The sequence below is a fragment of the Neomonachus schauinslandi genome, chromosome 3 (assembly GCF_002201575.2).
Source record: "Neomonachus schauinslandi chromosome 3, ASM220157v2, whole genome shotgun sequence".
NCBI classification, from domain to species: Eukaryota; Metazoa; Chordata; class Mammalia; order Carnivora; family Phocidae; genus Neomonachus; species Neomonachus schauinslandi.
In genome coordinates this window covers 13,392,837-13,409,240 of record NC_058405.1, presented here as the reverse complement: position 1 = coordinate 13,409,240, position 16,404 = coordinate 13,392,837, and the positions used below count along the sequence as shown (strand labels likewise).

The 16,404-nt window shown below is 39.6% G+C and overlaps 1 protein-coding gene across 3 annotated transcripts in view; it reads left to right on the top strand.

Annotated features, from left to right (window-relative positions):
- Positions 1-16,404, top strand: part of RAP2A (RAP2A, member of RAS oncogene family) — a 34,624-nt gene that overhangs the window by 14,321 nt on the left and 3,899 nt on the right. The window lies entirely within an intron of this gene.

The window sequence follows — 16,404 nt, the reverse complement described above, 5'->3', positions numbered from 1 at the left end:
CAAATCCTGATAAACTGGGACTTTTATTCCGTTTTTAAAGATGACATTTTTTTCTAAACACGCTGGATTAAAGATGGCTACAGAGTCTTTACACAACTCCCATCGAGAGGAGGCTCTGTCTCCCCTCCCCTTGAGTCTGGGCTGGCTGGTGACTACTTTGACCAACAGAGGATGGCCAAAGTGATGCCAAGCAAGTTTTGGGCCTAGTCACTAAGAGGACTAAGCAGCTTCCACTGTGGTCTTTTGGAGCCCTGAGCTGCCATGAAAGAAGTCCAGCCAACTTGCTGGAGATCCCATAAAGAGGGCTGAGACTACGATGGAGAGTAGCCACCCCACCAGCATTCCAGGCCTGTGGTGAGGGCCATCTTCGACCCTCTGTTCAGCCCAGCCCTAACTGAACACCACTGGCTGTGCCCAGTCAGTGCCACGGGGAACAGCAGAATTGCCCAGCTGAGCTCTGCCTAAATCCCTGACCCATACCATCATAAAATACAGTAAAATGAGGGTGCCTGGGAGGCTCAGTCGATTGAGCGTCTGCCTTCGGCTCAGGTCATGATCCCAGGCTCCTGGGATCAAGCCCTACGTCGGGCTCCTTGCTCAGAAGGGAGCATGCTTCTCCCTCTCCCACTCCTCCTGCTTGTGCTCTCTCTCTCTCTAATAAATAAATAAAATCTTAAAAAAAAAATAGTACAATGCTTATGTTAAGCCATTAAGTTTGGGGGTGGTTTTTTATGCAGCAGTAGTTATCTGAAACAACAAAACATTTATAGGTACACATGTTATTTTAGAAGTTATTTTGATAAAAGAGTACTATTGATCTTTTGGATTTCTCTGTGAAGATCTTTAAAAAATATTAACGATAAATGATAAGTGAATCAATGAGTTGATGTATCTTAACTCTTAAGAGGTGGCAAATTGATGTAAGCACCTACCACCTGCCCTCACATTTATCTGCCCTCACAATTTATCTGCCCTGTGTCATTTTACTCTCCCCACCCACACATAATTAACTTTGAAGATCACATTTGATTTTATTGAGAATGTAACATATTAGGGGCGCCTGGGTGGCTCAGTCGGTTAAGCTTCTGACTCTTGATTTCGGCTCAGGTCCTGATCTCAGGGTTGTGAGATCCAGCCCCACGTCAGGCTCTGCACTGGGAGTGGAGCCTCCTTGGGATTCTCTCTCTCTCTTTCTCCCTCTCCCTCTGCCCCTCCCCCACCAACCTCTCCTCCTCCTCCTCTAAAAAAAAAAGAAAAGAAAAGAATATAACATATTAAAGTTTAGTTTCAGCAGAAAATCTTAAGTATATTTGACATATACTGCCATCTAATTTAACAAAAAAATTTCCTTCCATGTATTTATTTGGTGGTAGACTGCTTTGATTTTGATTATCAGGCATCTGGCACATAGAAAGTTGTTGAATTAATGAATATAGGTCCCTTCAGGTCATTACATTCTGCATTTTGGCCATTTTCCTCCCAAATATCTGGAGACACCCTCCCCCTCCCCCCACCACGAATCAGATGAAGCATTTCAGTATCTAATGCAAGGTATAATAAAGAATAAAAAATAAAATATTCTGGATAGTGTTCATCCAAAAATGCTTTTCTCAGACTGGTGACCAGGGATATTGTTTCTGTGACATTTCCACTGTGGCCTATACGCAAAAACTGTTGTATTTGAAGATCTTCATTTTATGTACTCCTCTGTTTGCATGTTTATAAAAGAATTGATTGCAGCATTGCGATAGAGGTACGTAGATAGAAAACATTCCTAGCCCTTGTTTTCCTGAGGGCCCAGATCTGACTGCAAAGGGAGCACGGCTGATGTAAAGCAGACGCCAGACTTTATCCCAGAGCTCCTAACTCTCTTCGGAGTTTTGTTTTGTGTTGTTCTCTGTTTTCTTTCATTATCTCACTAGGGCTGAGCCATGGCTCATATCTAATGACTTAGCAGTGTTTGGAGTGAGAAGATGACTAGAATAAGAAAAGATAACTTCTGTTTGGAGAAGATGGGAAATTGTCAGCCTTTGATAGTAGAAGGAATCACATTTACCCTGTTTTTTTCTCAAATCGAATGGTCTTCCATAGACGGTTAGATTGACTCATCCTTGCCAGACCAACCGGAGCCAGAGATAGAGGAGAGAAGATTTTATGTAACATTTTTCGTACGTTTTTTACAGATCTATCACCACAATTAAGATTCTAGAACTGACTTAACTAACAGATGGTTTGAGCGAATTTCGAAAAGAATAATTAGCATTTCTGTAGTATTTTACAGTATCCATAATACTTCCATGGCTAATTCATGTAAACTGCCTAGTGGTGTCTGGCACCTAAGCCGTCTACAGATGCCAGCTATTATTAGGAAAATCACCACCGTTGTGCTCCTCAACATAATGCCTGAGTATCATTAATATTTCTGTGTCACAAATAAGGAACCTGCGGCTCAGAAAGGTCACCTGACATCCAAGGGAGCAGAGCTGGGCTTTTTCTAGGTCCCCTAAATCCAAATGCAGTTCTCTCTCCCTTATAATAATGCACTCCATCAGGATTTTAGCCAGGGGCCAAATTGTGGTTGACCTTGACTCTTAGCCTAGGGATAAGCTTTATCTAGTCATTGCAAAGCCAACACATTTTTTTTTTCCTGAGGTAGCGGGTTCAGGGGGATGGGGAGAAGACTGTGTGCAATGTTTTACGATAAATATTGTGGCAGTGGCATAAAGGATAGAATACAGAGGTGAGGGGTTGGAGGTGGGATCAGCTAGGAGACTATTGCATAGTTCAAGGGTTTCTGTAGCAGGAATGAAAATGAAGGGACAGATTTTCTCACATCCAGGAATCCTTGCTCTCCCCATCCTCTGTACTCACTGTACTAGACCTGTTACGGCCCCTCATCCCAAACCTGATTACTATTAAAGGCTACTGAAGACTTTTTGCTTACCAGCCATTCTTCCTTGCTGGCTCCCACAGAGACTTTTTACAACTGTTTCTAATTTCTTTTACTTCGGTGTTGGTTTGAATCAGTGTCTGTAGCTCATCCTTCTTCTTTGGCTGCTGGTGAGCACCCTAACCTCTGCCAATAGTGGTAGTTTACAGCTCTTTCATTGTGCATTTGTTTGGTTTTGCATTTTCCATCTGTCACCTGTTATTCTCCTGGTTCAAAAAAAACCCAAAAAAACCCTTTTTAATAGATATCACCAGTTGGTCTTACGCTGGTTGAACCAACCAATTATAGCATCATGTGTAACTGATGTGTTCTTCCCCCAAGGTCTTTATTGCTGGAGAGAAGAAATCCTAATTCTCTTGTCTAGAAACCAAGCTTTCTAGACATCTGATGTGTTGGGTTTTGAGGTTAGCTTTTTCTTTCAGTTTTATTTGGTGCTGTTTGTATTGTAACCTGGAAAGTAAGAAATATTTTGATATCCTTTGGTGCTGTTTGTATTGTAACTTGGAAAGTAGAAATGTTTTGATATCCTACTACAATCATAAAACAATCTCCCAGGACAAATACTACTCTATTCACCATTTAAAAGTTCCTAAAAAGTTTTAGCTCTTCATAGCTTTGCTGCATCTTTTTTTTTTTTAAAGATTTTATTTATTTATTTGAGAGAGAATGAGAGAGAGCACATGAGAGGGGGGAGGGTCAGAAGGAGAAGCAGACTCCCTGCCGAGCAGGGAGCCCGATGCGGGACTCGATCCAGGGACTCCAGGATCATGACCTGAGCCGAAGGCAGTCGCTTAACCAACTGAGCCACCCAGGCGCCCACTTTGCTGCATCTTTAAATCTTCTTCATTCAAAAGTAGCTTTTAAACAGTATTTGTAATTGATCTTTAACTGTGTACCAGAGACATGGGAGTTTTCATTCGTAAACATTTTTGTCAGAAATTCTGAAATGAAGAGGTGCCAAGAAGATGTATTCTATAACTTAACCTGGTAAAAATGTATATAACAGTTCAGAAAACTTGCTATTCCTGAGCAATTGACTCAGTGTAGTCTCTTCAAGTACAATAGTTAGACCTGTTTTTAAATGCACAGGTTTCAGATTGCAACTCTCACTAAAGGTAAAATGCATGTTTTATGTCTGAACACATTTATTCCTTTGATAGATGAAAGCTGTGTGTTCTTCATATATGCATCCAAGCTTGAGTTTTCCCTGCTATTTAAATCATGTAGGAAGACCCGTACTTTGCTGACAGATTTTTAAAATGATATATTTTGATTTGGTGACTGAGTATGTATTAAAATACAGATTGAAATTTAGCTACACATTAAAGTATCAAAGATAGACCAATCACTGCTTTCTTCTACCTTATTTTGGGTATCGTGAATATTGCGCTTTAAAAAAAAAAGAATCAACTGGTTTATTCAGATAATTTTTTGCACTTGGTTTTTAAGTGACAAGATTTTAGGCCTCTAGTTGTAAACACTTCCTTACAAATAACACATTATTGGGGTAGAATATCTCCATTTCTAATAAATAAAAAGCCAAATTAAATGTGTAGTCATCCCTGTATTTTTTCTTTTTAATAGAGGTATTTGAAGTGCTGTGGTTATCTTGATAAGCCTGAAAAGAACTGTGGTCAGATGAATCCAATTTATAGATCGGAGGGTGAAGAAAATGTTCAAAATTATTATCATTTGTATTTCCAATGACATGTACTTCAGTATTAGTATTCCTTATGCTTTCAGTCTTCAGCCAGTTTCGAATATAAATTAAACAGCATAGAACCTGGATGAAATTTAAAATTGATTAGCAGCGTTCAGCTGAGTAATAAACTTAACTATCGACTGAATCATGCGCTTTATGTGCCTTAAACCCCGTAGCCAACATGCATGCTCACTCAGTTTGTCTTGAAGGTTATTTTCTGTTCCTATTTTAATGAGGAAATCATTTAGATAATTATCTTATTTATTGATTTTCTTTTTGCAGTTTCAATTTATTTTTTTTATTGAGGTATCACTTCTGTGCCGTAACGTGCATCCATCTTAGGGGTCCAGCTGGACAAATCCCAGATGAAGAGGCAGGACAGACATTTCAAGGAACAGCAGTTTCCCTCATGTTCCATCCCTGTCACTTCCATACTGAGAGACCAACACAGATGAGTTGGGTCTACTCCCGAGCTGCTGACTTCTGTCCTTCAGCATCCTCTTTGTGAGAGTCATCCATGTTACATATAGCAGCAGGTAATTCCTCCCTGAGCTGCAGTAGTCCCCTTGTATGTATACACCATGGTTTCATTCTCTCTCCTGCGCATGGGCATTTGGGTAGTTTCTAGATGGGGCTATTATGATTAATGCCTCTTTGAAGATTCTGCATACATGGACACTTTCTCTTGGTGTATACCTAGGAGTGGAATTATTGGGTTGTAGATGCATACGTTCAGCAGTAGTAAATACTGCCAAGTGATTTTCCAAAGTAGCTGTACCAGTTTCCTCTTCCACGGATCCTATCAGTCTTTTTAATTTTAGCTAATCTGGTAAGATTCTAGTGGTACCTCATTGTGGTTTTAGTTTTTGTTTCCCTGGTGTGTGATGATGTTGAGCACCTTTTCACATACTTACTGATCATGGATGTCGTCTTAAAAGAAATACCTGCAAGTGTTTTGTCCATTTAAAAACTGTATTGTTGTTTTCTCTTGTAGAAATTCTGTATACATTCTGGATAGAAGTCCTTTGTTAGATACGTGTGTTGGAAATACCTTTTCCCAATTTTTGGCTTACCTTTTCACTTGCTTAATAGTTTCTTTTAATGACCATCAATTCTTAATTTTAATGAAGTCTAGTTCATTAACCTTTCCTTTTATGGTGAGTTCTTTTTTGTGTCCTATTTAATATATTTTTCTAAGACTCTTAAAGACTTTAATAAAGTAATAATTTAGAAAGAGCTAAAAAATGTACATTTATAGTGTTGCGTAATTATCATTCACAAACTTTCAGAAATAAAATGTCCAAGTGTTTGGTAAGATTTGAAAGCTAAAATATCATTCTCTTTTTATTAATAATTTGAGAATATATAGGAAGACCTTCGAAGACCAAATGATTTTTATCTTAAACAGTAAAAGGAAAGTTTGTCTCTGGAGACAACATACATCTTTAAAGAAACTCACAGGTATAGTCAGTAAATGATAGGTGGAAATCCAGAAAATATTAAGGTAAACATGAAGTGAATAACCTGAGTAGGATATTTTAAAAATAAAACTTTTATAGGAAAAAGAAGTAGCTAATTCTACGGGAAAATAATCATTTTGTAAACTTGAAGCCAAGAGGAGGTGATCTTTAATGCTTATTAAGAATTCCATGATAAACCAAAATCTTCTTAGTAAGCAGTAGTGATTTGATAACCAAGATCATTTGAAACATGGTCACAGTGAAAGTGTATTAGAAACAGGGTAATAGGCATATGGTAGTTCCCTTTGGGGTCCTATGTTCTTAGTCGTGAGATAAAACTATACTTGTAAAAACAATAGCTTACCTATGAATCATTTCTGATTTCTCTTTGCCAAAACCACTGCCTGCTCTGTGTCTTTCAACCAGTCTATTAGTATATCTTGTTGGTACAAACTCCAAATATATTTTATATCTTATTTCTTTCCATTGTCATTGCCATCATGCCAGTTCGAGTGCTTGTTGTCTCATGCCCAGAACACTGCAGGTGTCTCCTATCTCCCTGCTCCTGTTGTGCCCCCCGGATCCATTCTCTGCCTATTAGCCACACTGATCTTAACACACATGCTTTGTAACTTCCCTGCTGAATGGCCTTCAGTGGTTTTCTCCTGTTCTTATAATAGTGGCCATCGGTCCTTTTGATCGCTCATACTCTCTCCTCTTGCTCTTTATGATGTAACCATGCCAGTCTCCTTTTTGTTCCTGAATAAGCCTGCTTCCTTCCTACTGCCTATCTTTTATATTTTCTTCTGTCCAAAATGTTTAATTCCAGGTTTTTCCCATGGTTCATTCAACTTTCTATCTTCAAGCTTGTGCTTCAATTTCATCTTCCCCGCAATGCCTTCTTTAATCACCCAGTGTAATTAATAGTGGCTTGCCCAAGTTAACTATATAATAATCACGATCGGTTTTCTTCATAACAGCCATCACGATCTTTATATTGTCTGTTTTATAGCGTTTCCTCCAACTTGAATGTAAACTTCAGGGACCTCTCATCTGTCTTATATCCCTAGTCCCTCACACAGTGCCTAGTGGATACTCAAGAGATACATTAATGAAAATCTGTGCACCCCAAATTCTTAATGGTGTAAAATGTAAATGAGAGTTCAGACAAATGAGCTAATTCATTACAAAAGTAAGGGAAGGTATTTATTAAAAGAGATGAAATTTGACCTGAGCTTTGAGTGGTAGTTAGAATTTGATTGGTGGGAAGTGATGAACTGCTGAATTCTGCACCTGAAACTAGTATTGCCCTGTATTTTAACTAACTGGAATTTAAATAAAAACTTGAAAAAATCAAAAGATAATAAAAATAACAATATGATTGGTGAGGGCCACTACGGTTAAATGACCACTGTGAACAAGGAAACAGAATTAAGAGCAGAAGATTCTCTTCGGAAAGTTGTAGGAAGTAAGGTTGAATTAGATATGAAGGGCAAGAGTTTGGCTAGCTGAAGAACTAAACAGAAAGGTTTAGGTATGATATGGTTAACAGTGGAAAGCTAATGTCAGCCCCTGAGGAGGGGCTATGATTTTTCTCTGTGACGTGCTTTAACTGTATCCCACAAGTTTTGGTGTGTTATATTTTCATTTTCTTTCTCTTAAATCTTTTCTAGTTTTCCTTGTGATGTCTTCTTTGACCCATGGGTTATTTAGAAGTGTATGGTTTCCAAATATTTGTAGATTTTCTAATATCTTTCTGTTACTGATTTTAATTTAATTCTATTATGGTCTGAGAACATATCTTGTATCATTTCAGCTCTTTGACATTTGTTACGGTTTTTATTAGCTCAAATATGGTCTATCCTAGTGACTGTTCCCCACACTTCAGGAGGAATGTATTCTGCTTTTAGTGAGTGGAGTATTCTATCAATGTTATTAGATAAAGTTGGCTAATAGCCTTTTGCACTGCCACACAGTTCTCACAGTTGTGGTCATCTTCCTGGTAAAGTGGGCAAAGAGAAAAGAGAAGGAAAAACCGAGATTTCCCATATAACCCCCTGGCCCCACACACGCATAGGCTCCCCCATTATCAACAATCCCCACCAGAGTGGTACATTTGTTAGAATTGATGAACCTACATTGATACATCATAATCACCCAAAGTCCATAGTGTTTACTCTTACCTTAGAGTTTACTCTGTGTTATACATTCTGTGGATTTAGACAGATGTTTAATAACTTGTATCCATCATTATGGTATCCTACAGAGTATCTTCACTGCCCTAAAAATACTCTGTGTTCCACCTATTTATCCCTTCCCTTCCCCATCCCAATTCCTGGCAACCACTGATCTTTTAACTGTCTCTATAGTTTTGCATTTTCCAGAATGTCATATAGTTGAAATCATACAGTATGTAGCCTTTTCAGATTGGTTTCTTTCACTTAGTAATGTGCATTTAGTATTCCTCCCTTTCTTTTCATGGCTTGATACCTCATTTCTTTTTAATGCCAAATGAAATCCCATTGTCTGGATAGACCACAATTTATTTATCCATTCATCTACTGAAGGACATTTTGGTTGCTTCCAAGTTTTGGCGGTTATGAATAAAGTTGCTATAAACATCCATGTGCAGGTTTTTGTGTGGACATAAGTTTTCAGCTTTTTTGGGTAAATACTAAGGATTGCTGGATTGTATGGTAAGAGTATGTGTAGTTTTGTAGGAAACCACCAAAGTGGTTTTAACATTTTACATTTCCACCAGAAATGAGAGTTCCTGTTGCTTCACATTCTCACCAGCATATTTGGTGGTGTCAGTGTTCTGGATTTTGGCCACTCTAGTCGGTGTGTAGTAATATTTCATTGTTTTAATATGCATTTCCCTGATGACGTATGAGGGTGGAACATCTTTTTATATGCTTATTTGCCATCTGTATATCTTCTTTGATGAGGTGTCTGTTAAGGTCTTTGGCTTGTTTTTTTATTGGGTTGTTTTCCTGTTGTTGAGTTTCAAGACTTCTTTGTATATTTTGGATTATAATCCTTTATCAGATGTGTGTTTGTCAGATGTAAAAATATTTTCTCCCTCAAGTGCCTATTTAATACATTTAAAATGCCTGAGTAGCTTTGTCATGATCAATTGGTCCCTCACAAACTATTAGGAATCCATTCTTCTGATACAGTGTCAGCTCTTAATTTCTTGGAAAGCAGATTATCTTTATTAACCTTGGTATGGAGTATCCCTGATAACTTTGAATATCTTTTTAGTGTCATTACTCTCCTTGCTTTATTTTTATATTACATTTACAAATTTCTCCCTGTTCTTCTTCAGTATGCATTCTGTAACCGAGAGAAAGTCAGAGTGGAGGATTGTGGTTTCCTTTCATTATTCAAACTAAATTACCAGAAATGCCCTTTTAAGATGAATATTCAGTCACTTCAAAACAAGTCAGTCTAGAGGAAGAGAGCAGCCTTACTTAGCTCATGTTTTCCATCCTTACAAGAAGTATTGATGTTTCATGCTAGCAAGCTGTGCTAGGAGCCGTCACCTTCTAGCCAAAAACAATCCTTTTTCTTCAATACTTTATTGAAAGATTAAAAATATCAACCCCAAGGGTGGGGAAACAGGCACTCTTAATTTAAGCACTGTTGGTTGAAATATATATTTTGGGATGTCAGTTAAGTCTATGTGTGTGTACACAACAATCTGATGCACTCACTTAGAAATATGATTTTTCTGGTTCAAGGGTTATGTTGTACACACACAGACACACATGTATACCATTGAGACGGAAATCACACTTCTAGGTGTAGTTCATCAGATTGCTGTTTATGTTAGTAAAAAAAAAATGGGATGGGAGCCCTTCATATGTACTAATAGGGAAGGAATAATTAAATTATGGTACAGTAGTGTAGGACCTATAAAATGTAATACTCCTTAGCCCTTAAAATGTGTATCATTTATTGAAATAGAAATTTCCATGATACCAAGTGAACATTGAAGCTACTGAATATGATTGGTATAATAGCCTTTTACAAGAATTTATATCTATGTTTATATAGATTCATATGGGAAAATAGTCTGGAAGGCTATATACCAAAATAGTTAGATTGTTCTCATGGAGATGCGACTAAAAACATTTTTCATTTTCCTCTTTACCCATTTAAATATTGCTGGGGATTTTTATCATTATGTATTACAGTTGACCCTTAAACAACACAGGTTTGAACTGTGCGGGTCCACTTACATGCAGATTTTTTTCAATAAGTACAGTATAGTACTATAAATGTATTTTTTATGATTTTCTTAACATTTTCTTTTCTCTAGCTTACTCTATTGTAAGAATACAGTATGTAATACATATAACATACAAAATACATGTTAAACAACTGTTTATGTTATCGGTAAGGCTTCCAGTAATAGTAGACTACTACCAGCTGTTTTGGAGGAGTCAGAAGTTATATGCGAAAAAAAAAATTATATGAGGTCAGCGGCCCACTTCCCGCATTGTTTGGGGTCAACTGTACTTACTTAATCTGACCAGGGAGAGGGGAAAGAAAACCTATTTTCATTTTGGAGAAAAGAAAAGATTTCTATATTCAAAAGGGTAAAAGAACTAGAACCTCTGGGAAGGGCCAAGATGTTACAAATGACAGCTCATGAGATCGGGATAAAGTTTTTAACATTGACTTTTTAACACTAATGTTTCACAGAACTGACAGAAAGGACAGAACGGGTTGTTTGAGATAGGAGTTCCGCATCACTAATGAGGTTCAAATATAACCATTTGGTAAGGTTGTCATGGAAGTGATTGGAGCATCGAGTGGTTTGACATTTTGCCTTGAGACTCTCTCGGTAGATGAGATTTTTAACACGGGTAGAAAGTTGAATAAGGGGACCTATAAAAATCTCTCTGATGTTCATTCCTGAATTCCGAGAGAATTGTAGTTTAACCTGCTTGTGAAAACGTGACTTAAGAAGAAAGCAGCATGATAAAATTTACGCGAAACATGGCCTTTTTAAAATATGCTACAATGTAACACCTTCCAAAGGGAGTTAAAGGGGCTGACAGTAGGGGTTTCTGTCTACAACTTATCACTGGTGAATAAATGAAGGGAAGGAGGAATTGATTCTGGACTTGCCACAGTGGAAAACCAAGAACTATATAAATATGATATTATTTGGGGTCACGAAGTAGTAGATGAGGCCAGTGATTTCTAAGCCCTGCTGAACCTCACAATTAGTCTTCAGAGCTTACACATATAGATACATACTTTAATAGGCTCTTTGTGGGTCCTGACCCCACAGATTCAGATTCAATAGCTCTGGAGTAGGGCCTGGGGATCAGTATGTTTTAATTCTTAAGTAATTTTGCCGGTCGGCCAAGTTTAGACACAACCACAAATAAGATATACATACATACACATACACACGTATCAGGACAGTTACCAAAAAAGGAGAAAACAACATAAAGACCATTGGAAAGCATCAAATGTTTTGAACTCTCTACAAAGCTGCCTCACGGCGAAGCCTATCCACATTCTCCCTCTGGGTGATGCTGAAGCCGTATTTCTGATGTTCCATTCAGTGCATTAAGCAGACCTACTTAAAAGAACGAGTTTTATTTATCAATACATTATGTAATCATGCTCGTGAATACACGATAAGCAATCTGAAAATGCATGTTGATAAAACATGTGTTTGTCTGCAGACTCTAAACTGATTTGAGCTACATAACCATAACCCTGGGCATGCCCTTAAAGGAAATGTCAAGGAAGATATGCTAAAGTTGAAGAGAAACCAGCTGATGTTTAAGACGGGGACAAGGTGGTATCCTGCTCGTGATCAGGTTAACAGTAATATGTCAACTGAATATTTTTTGGAATTTTGCATCTTCAGTTTCACTCCCAAATGATGTTAGTTAGGGGGGAATTGAAGGCAACTGGTAAAACTATTAACAGATCTAGAACATAAAAGGAACTGCCATCACCTACTATCCAAGTGCCTAGGCTTCCTAAATAATAGAGTTGACCCTGTCATAACTGTCACATTTGTCTTCTGAGGTCACTTCTGCCACCCAGATTCCCAAGTTCTCTTTAGCCTCCAGTGAGCTAGTTCCCTGCACCAGAGGGTTTCAGGCCGCAGGAGCTGTGGGAGGTGATACAGATGGACCCCGCAGGCCGTGGGCTATTCCCTGAACCACCGCACGCGCTCCCCCACCGCCCCTCCCCCCCGGCTTCCACATTGTCTGCTCCAGGTCCTGCTGGAATGCTCTTTCCCAGGCACCCACTCGGCAAACTCCCTACTCCTGTCATGTCTTTGCTCACACACCACCTTCCCGAGGCCTACCCTGATCATCTAATTTAAAATTGCACCTGTCCCCCAGTCCCCGCCCAGACCTACATTTTCTTTTCTCCAGGGCACTTAACCCCTGTCAGTAATTACTTACTTGTGTTTATTGTCAGATGTCTGTCTCCTCTGCTAGATTGTCATCACTGTGAGGGCAAAGATCTTTGTTGCGTTCATCGATGTATCTTAAGTGTCTTGAATAGCATCTGACACATAGTAGGCTCTTACCAAGTAATCACGTGTTACGTGGGTGCATAGATATATGACGCCTTGGTTGGTTATCGCTTATTCTTTATGCTGCTGCAGGCTGCTTTCAGTAGAGCCTCCCGTACTCCCGCAGCTGCAGCCGTCCCTCAGCCGAGGTCCCGAGTCCAGCTCCCGGGCAGGAGCCGCTCCACGGGTAGAGTAGGAAGCCTCTACTGCTTGGTGTCTTGTCCCCACGAGATGTGGGGTTTCCCCTACATTTTGGCCTTAGTTGTGCTGTATACTTTCACATCCCTTGTAGACATCAGCCTGTTGGGGTTGTGCTGAGATCAGCGCTCAGCAATCACTCGGTAAATGATACGGATTGATTATGGGAGTGGCCCACTCTGTTCTGATTTTTAGCTTAAGAGTGCCTTAGAAATGGTCTAGTCCAGCTCGTGTTCAAGAACCAAGAGATAGTTAATTTTCCAAATTCACAGAACTAGCTGGAAGCAGTTCTGGGACTGGAGTCCTGGTCTGGTGGTGTTTGCTGGTTTTTAAGGACACCGTTTTGCTACAGCAGGGAGGAAGGTTCCCCCAGGCCCTTCTCTGTTCCGTCTACACAAGGCTTTGCTTCGTTCCCTTTGCCTGCGTTCCGTGACTCCGGGTCAGTCTGTCCTGCCCGTCTGTCCTCAGGAGCTCCTCGCCTCCATCAGCGTCTCTTGCATCTGACACTCGGGAGAGGCAGTGGGCGGGAGGGGAGAGAAGCGCCGCCCTGCTTTGATCGAGTCCTCGGGGGTTTCTAGGTTATCTCGTGAGCTTTACAGCAGCCCCGTGTGGTAAGTGGGAGCAGACACTCTTACTCCTTCCTTTACTGACGAGGAAGTGAAATACAGGTGAATCGAGTAAATGGTTTGCTCAGTCTCGCAGTCTCCGTGCCGGGGCTGGATGCTGAGCCTCCAAATCCTAGTTTAGAATCTTTTCTACTGTGTCATATTTTAATGTTAACAGAAAGAGACAAAAATTTCTCACCGTCTGCTATTCTGAAATGTACATAATACCTTTTGTTTCCTGAAGACCTTAGTCTTTGAAAGTCTTCTGAAGATACCTGTCTGGATTTCTCTAGCATTTTTAGCGTGTTGGTCTTAGAAAAGACCACTGACAATTCGAATAGCGATATAATGGACAGGCTCCCTGATAACTATCTAAATTGTCGTCTTCATTTGACAGTCATTAAATGCTGTTACATACGGACCTATGTTCGCGGTGTTCTGGTTGCCCTTTTGAGACTCTCTTGGTAACATTTATTCAGATTCTTGATTCAAACAGTGTATTATACAACTGTTACTGATTTGATATTTTTACAAGTTTTGAAAACCCACATATATGTGGTTTTTATTTAGGAGTGTAAGAAATATTTCTTTACATATAAAACACGATATATTACTGTATTTAAACTCAAAAATATTCTTTAAAATATGTCATGCTTAACTCCTATTAGAAAGTGACGTCTTGTCGCTGTCCTTGTGGTTAAGTCTTGTAAACAGATTGAAATTAATTTTTAACCTAATTAAATTCAACCAATCCAGTGACTGAATTGTATTAGTGTTTATGTTGCCCTCACTGCCAAACAAAGTGTTTTCAAACGCGCTGTGGCGTATATACTCTCATAAGAAAAATGAAGCGCATTATATGTTTGCGAGTCGCATAAGGAAGGGGCATCGTCCCGACGTGACTGGCACCGGTAGCCCCTGCCAGGCTTCTCTGCACAGCAGGTCAGGAGGGTTGCATGCAGAGCACCCGATACACAGTGTCTGTAATGTGCCGTCATCTTGCGGCCGTTTGTCCTTCCTGAGGCCTCGGGCTACACAGAGTTGTTGGTGGTGAGGGTCCTGGAAGATACGAAAGGCTCTCGGGTCCTGTGTTCAGAGTTCTCGGTAGGATGGGGCCAGAAGGCGTAAGGCTCGGTTGAGGTACAGTGAATTCATGCCAAGTCACCGGTAGAAGTTGGAGTTGTCTGAATCCGTTTCCTGCCGAAACGATACCCAAGTTCTAGACTGACCGGTGATATTGTTACCCCTACACATTTTTAAGTGGCTTTCACGTTTCAGACCGCCACGTGGCACGCTGCCTGGAACGTGCCCTCTGTTGAAACCGCTCTCCATTTGGTCTCGTGCCAGAGAAAAAAGCGAACCTCTGCCGAGAGTATAGTTTGCTTTACAGGTTAGAGTGCGGGGAGAACCCCGTCTTACCAGGATGATGGGATCGTGGAAGTATTCTCGCTAATCGTAGCCATCGGCCCTCACTCAGTTTCCTGAATGATAGAAACTCTGTACGAGCCCCGCCCCGGTGAAGTCTCCACCACGTGACAGTTTTCTGGCAAATGAGCTGTGTCCAGTCACGTTGTTATTGTTTGTGTGCCATTTTGCAGTTTGCTTTGTTTATAAATTAGAGAGGCACTCTGCTCAGGGGACAGTACAAACATACACACGCATTGATTTATACTATGAAATCACAAGAAGCTTTTAAAATGGTGTTTAGAGTAAAAATGATAGCCTTATGAAAATATATGAGCAACATTTCCTACAACAAACATAAAAATAGTAAATAAACATGCAGAGTAACACCATGTATTTTTACATAGGGAGTAAGCATCGTAAAGAAAATCATCTTTAGGTACCAAAATGACGTAGGGCCTTTCTTCTTTCTTCCCTTCGTATCATTTGTTATCTTTACTAGTCGAGTCTTTTCCTAATGTCGTAACTCACAGTCACCTTGTGTTATTCTGTCTGGCTCTATAACAAAAATACCATAGACCGTGTGGCTTAAACAACAGGAATTCATTTCTCACAGTTCTGGAGGCTGGAAGTCTGAGATCAAGCCTCTGGCAGATTCCAGGTCTAATGAGGGCCCACTTCCCTAGTTCATAGACTCATCTTTATGTTGTGTCCTCACACAGCGGTAGGGGCGAGGGAGTACTCACCTATCCCCTTTATATACAAAAGGGCACCAGTCCCATTCATGACCTATTCACCTCCCAGAGGCCCGACCTCTTAAATACAATCCCAGTGGGCCTTAGGTTTCAACGTCTGACAGGGAGGAAGGACACTATGACACACCTGTTCTGTTTAGGAAGGAAAAGAAGAGACAACATCAAATAAAGCTAATGATTGAAAGGTTTAATCCATGCCAGGCTGAAAAGAACCATGATTGTCTTTCAACTGGCCAATCTAGAGCAGTTTTATAAAGGGATAGAGTGTAGTTTTATTTGATAGTTTCCCTCCTAATGATCTCTCCTCTCTTTTTTCATATTCAGGAACTATTCGCACATGACCAGTGTGTGTATTTATGGAAAGAGTAAAAATGCTGACAATTACAAATTGTTTTTTCAGTAGAGCTATTACCTCATCAACTGATATTTTGAGTAAGCATCTCTTAAAATGAAAAAAATTTAAATTAATCCATCTAACAAGATTTATTCTGAGATTCTGAGAATAATTTTCCAAGTATATCTGGAAAGGTAAATTGATTTTCAAAGATGTATAATTTATGAATTAACCTCATTTTCAAAAAACCCATTTACGATCCACTATGAGAGCAGCTTCTGAATGCCCTCAGGTAGGCATCAAGCCAAGTGGAGCAAATAATTTCTCACGCAACTGCAGACAATATTTGTAGTAGAATAGAAGGACAAAAGAGAAAATGCGTTTTAGCCGTTGAACTTTGTGCTAACTGCTACAATTCATGTGTGTCGTGTACTCTC